This window comes from Durio zibethinus, unplaced genomic scaffold, assembly GCF_047325235.1.
Source record: "Durio zibethinus cultivar Kanyao isolate XHJ-2024 unplaced genomic scaffold, ASM4732523v1 HiC_scaffold_2, whole genome shotgun sequence".
NCBI lineage: Eukaryota > Viridiplantae > Streptophyta > Magnoliopsida > Malvales > Malvaceae > Durio > Durio zibethinus.
The window spans coordinates 1,547,356-1,552,355 of record NW_028323043.1 but is presented as its reverse complement, the minus strand read 5'-3'; positions in this window follow the sequence as shown (position 1 = coordinate 1,552,355).

Below are 5,000 nucleotides of genomic sequence, written 5' to 3'. Positions count from 1 at the left end.
CCCGTACCGAAGGGCAGCCTATGCCGATGATGGTCGATGCATGTGCCATCACCATGCGTCATCATGTGCCATTGATGGTCGAGGCCTTGGCCGAAGTTCGATTTTGAGCCACGGTGCCCATGCTTGGCTCCAGCATGTGCTGGTGCCGCATTTTTTTCACTCGGGACAGCATCGCCGGAGCATCGCCGGAGCATCGCCGGAGTACCGCCGGAGAACCTGACCGGCGGCATTGGGGTTCCGGCGATTGGGAGGGGGGCCGGGGGGGTGTGCGCACATGATGTGCGATGGGTGCTGGTACTTGGCCTTGTGTTGGCCCCCTATCCCTCATCAAACCTCTGAGAATTCACACCCCCTTAAAGAGCATTTGAGATTTTACAGGTTTGCTACCAGTAGCCGTTAAAGTGTCTGAAATGGGGACACTTTTTTCAAACGGTCACAAAATCTTCTCTACTTCGAGTTTTTAGCTGAATTTTTTTGTGCATGCCAACAAAAATAGAAGGATCATGCCTACAAAATTTGGGGCCAAAAATCCTTATAAAAAAATTTTAAAAATTCCCGAACCGCAAAAAGTTTCGAAAATCGTGAAAAATAGAAAACGAGTCATCTTCCAACGAAACTTCACGTGAAGGCTTAGGGGACCATTGTATGAATTTACAAGCCATAAAAATGGCATTGGCACGGCAGAAATTTGAAGATGTGCCTAAACCCACCAGGGCCCAGCGTGTGCCGATGGTGCTCGAGGCAACCGCCCGCACCAAGGCCCAGCGTGTGCCGATGGTGGTCGAGGCAACCGCCCGCACCAGGGCCGATAGTGTGCCGATGGTGCTCGAGGCAACCTGTCGCACCAGGGCCCAGCGTGTGCCGATGGTGATCGAGGTAACCTGCCGCACCAGGGCCCAGCGTGTGCCGATGGTGGTCGAGGCAAGTTCCCGCACCAGCGCCCAGCGTGTGCCGATGGTGCTCGAGGCAACCGACCGCACCAGGGCCCAGCGTGTGCCGATGGTGCTCGAGGCAACCTGCCGCACCAGGGCCCAGCGTCTGCCGATGGTGCTCGAGGCAACCTGCCGCACCAGGGCCCAGCGTCTGCCGATGGTGCTCGAGGCAAGCGCCCGCACCAGGGCCCAGCGTGTGCCGATGGTGGTCGAGGCAAGCGCCCGCACCAGGGCCCAGCGTGTGCCGATGGTGCTCGAGGCAACCTGCCGCACCAGGGCCCAGCGTGTGCCGATGGTGCTCGAGGCAACCGACCGCACCAGGGCCGAGCGTGTGCCGATGGTGGTCGAGGCAAGCGCCCGCACCAGGGCCCAGCGTGTGCCGATGGTGGTCGAGGCAACCTGCCGCACCAGGGCCCAGCGTGTGCCGATGGTGCTCGAGGCAACCGACCGCACCAGGGCCGAGCGTGTGCCGATGGTGCTCGAGGCAAGCGCCCGCACCAGGGCCCAGCGTGTGCCGATGGTGCTCGAGGCAACCTGCCGCACCAGGGCCCAGCGTGTGCCGATGGTGCTCGAGGCAACCTGCCGCACCAGGGCCCAGCGTGTGCCGATGGTGGTCGAGGCAAGCGCCCGCACCAGGGCCCAGCGTGTGCCGATGGTGGTCGAGGCAAGCGCCCGCACCAGGGCCCAGCGTGTGCCGATGGTGGTCGAGCCAGGAGCCCGCACCAAGGGCCGGCTTGTGTCGATGGTGTTCGGGGCAACCGCCCGTACCAGGGCCCAGCGTGTGCCGATGGTGCTGGGGGCAAGCGCCCGCCCCAGGGCCCAGCGTGTGCCGATGGTTATCGGGGCAACCGGCCGCACCAGGGCCCAGGGTCTCCCGATGGTGCTCGAGGCAACCGCCCGCACCAAGGCTCAGCATGTGCCGATTGTGATCGAGGCAACAACCCACACCAGGGCCCAGCTTGTGCCGATGGCGGTCGAGGCAAGTGCCCGTACCGAAGGGCAGCCTATGCCGATGATGGTCGATGCATGTGCCATCACCATGCGTCATCATGTGCCATTGATGGTCGAGGCCTTGGCCGAAGTTCGATTTTGAGCCACGGTGCCCATGCTTGGCTCCAGCATGTGCTGGTGCCGCATTTTTTTCACTCGGGACAGCATCGCCGGAGCATCGCCGGAGCATCGCCGGAGTACCGCCGGAGAACCTGACCGGCGGCATTGGGGTTCCGGCGATTGGGAGGGGGGCCGGGGGGGTGTGCGCACATGATGTGCGATGGGTGCTGGTACTTGGCCTTGTGTTGGCCCCCTATCCCTCATCAAACCTCTGAGAATTCACACCCCCTTAAAGAGCATTTGAGATTTTACAGGTTTGCTACCAGTAGCCGTTAAAGTGTCTGAAATGGGGACACTTTTTTCAAACGGTCACAAAATCTTCTCTACTTCGAGTTTTTAGCTGAATTTTTTTGTGCATGCCAACAAAAATAGAAGGATCATGCCTACAAAATTTGGGGCCAAAAATCCTTATAAAAAAATTTTAAAAATTCCCGAACCGCAAAAAGTTTCGAAAATCGTGAAAAATAGAAAACGAGTCATCTTCCAACGAAACTTCACGTGAAGGCTTAGGGGACCATTGTATGAATTTACAAGCCATAAAAATGGCATTGGCACGGCAGAAATTTGAAGATGTGCCTAAACCCACCAGGGCCCAGCGTGTGCCGATGGTGCTCGAGGCAACCGCCCGCACCAGGGCCCAGCGTGTGCCGATGGTGGTCGAGGCAACCGCCCGCACCAGGGCCGATAGTGTGCCGATGGTGCTCGAGGCAACCTGTCGCACCAGGGCCCAGCGTGTGCCGATGGTGATCGAGGTAACCTGCCGCACCAGGGCCCAGCGTGTGCCGATGGTGGTCGAGGCAAGTTCCCGCACCAGCGCCCAGCGTGTGCCGATGGTGCTCGAGGCAACCGACCGCACCAGGGCCCAGCGTGTGCCGATGGTGCTCGAGGCAACCTGCCGCACCAGGGCCCAGCGTCTGCCGATGGTGCTCGAGGCAACCTGCCGCACCAGGGCCCAGCGTCTGCCGATGGTGCTCGAGGCAAGCGCCCGCACCAGGGCCCAGCGTGTGCCGATGGTGGTCGAGGCAAGCGCCCGCACCAGGGCCCAGCGTGTGCCGATGGTGCTCGAGGCAACCTGCCGCACCAGGGCCCAGCGTGTGCCGATGGTGCTCGAGGCAACCGACCGCACCAGGGCCGAGCGTGTGCCGATGGTGGTCGAGGCAAGCGCCCGCACCAGGGCCCAGCGTGTGCCGATGGTGGTCGAGGCAACCTGCCGCACCAGGGCCCAGCGTGTGCCGATGGTGCTCGAGGCAACCGACCGCACCAGGGCCGAGCGTGTGCCGATGGTGCTCGAGGCAAGCGCCCGCACCAGGGCCCAGCGTGTGCCGATGGTGCTCGAGGCAACCTGCCGCACCAGGGCCCAGCGTGTGCCGATGGTGCTCGAGGCAACCTGCCGCACCAGGGCCCAGCGTGTGCCGATGGTGGTCGAGGCAAGCGCCCGCACCAGGGCCCAGCGTGTGCCGATGGTGGTCGAGGCAAGCGCCCGCACCAGGGCCCAGCGTGTGCCGATGGTGGTCGAGGCAACCGCCCGCACCAGGGCCCAGCGTGTGCCGATGGTGGTCGAGGCAACCTGCCGCACCAGGGCGGAGCGTGTGCCGATGGTGGTCGAGGCAAGCGCCCGCACCAGGGCCCAGCGTGTGCCGATGGTGGTCGAGGCAACCTGCCGCACCAGGGCGGAGCGTGTGCCGATGGTGGTCGAGGCTGCCGATGGTGGTCGAGGCAACGTGCCGCACCAGGGCCCAGCGTGTGCCGATGGTGCTCGAGGCAACCGACCGCACCAGGGCCGAGCGTGTGCCGATGGTGCTCGAGGCAAGCTGCCGCACCAGGGCCCAGCGTGTGCCGATGGTGGTCGAGGCAACCGCCCGCACCAGGGCCCAGCGTGTGCCGATGGTGATCGAGGCAACCGACCGCACCAGGGCCCAGCGTGTGCCGATGGTGCTCGAGGCAACCTGCCGCACCAGGGCCCAGCGTGTGCCGATGGTCGTCGAGGGAACCTGCCGCACCAGGGCCCAGCGTGTGCCGATGGTGGTCGAGGCAAGCGCCCGCACCAGGGCCCAGCGTGTGCCGATGGTGCTCGAGGCAACCGACCGCACCAGGGCCCAGCGTGTGCCGATGGTGCTCGAGGCAACCTGCCGCACCAGGGCCCAGCGTGTGCCGATGGTGGTCGAGGCAAGCGCCCGCACCAGGGCCCAGCGTGTGCCGATGGTGGTCGAGGCAAGCGCCCGCACCAGGGCCCAGCGTGTGCCGATGGTGCACCAGGGCCCAGCGTGTGCCGATGGTGCTCGAGGCAACCGACCGCACCAGGGCCCAGCGTGTGCCGATGGTGGTCGAGGCAAGCGGCCGCACCAGGGCCCAGCGTGTGCCGATGGTGGTCGAGGCAAGCGCCCGCACCAGGGCCCAGCGTGTGCCGATGGTGGTCGAGGCAAGCGCCCGCACCAGGGCCCAACGTGTGCCGATGGTGCTGGGGGCAACCGCCCGCACCAGGGCCCAGCGTGTGCCGATGGTGATCGAGGCAACCGCCCGCCCCAGGGCCCAGCGTGTGCCGATGGTGGTCGAGGCAAGCGCCCGCACCAGTGCCCAGCGTGTGCCGATGGTGGTCGAGGCAAGCGCCCGCACCAGGGCCCAGCTTTTGCCGATGGTGATCGAGGCAACCGGCCGCTCCAGGGCCCAGCGTGTGCCGATGGTTATCGGGGCAACCGGCCGCACCAGGGCCCAGGGTCTGCCGATGGTGCTCGAGGCAACCGCCCGCACCAAGGCTCAGCATGTGCCGCTGGTGATCGAGGCAACAACCCACACCAGGGCCCAGCTTGTGCCGATGGCGGTCGAGGCAAGTGCCCGTACCGAAGGGCAGCCTATGCCGATGATGGTCGATGCATGTGCCATCACCATGCGTCATCATGTGCCATTGATGGTCGAGGCCTTGGCCGAAGTTCGATTTTGAGCCACGGTGCCCATGCTTGG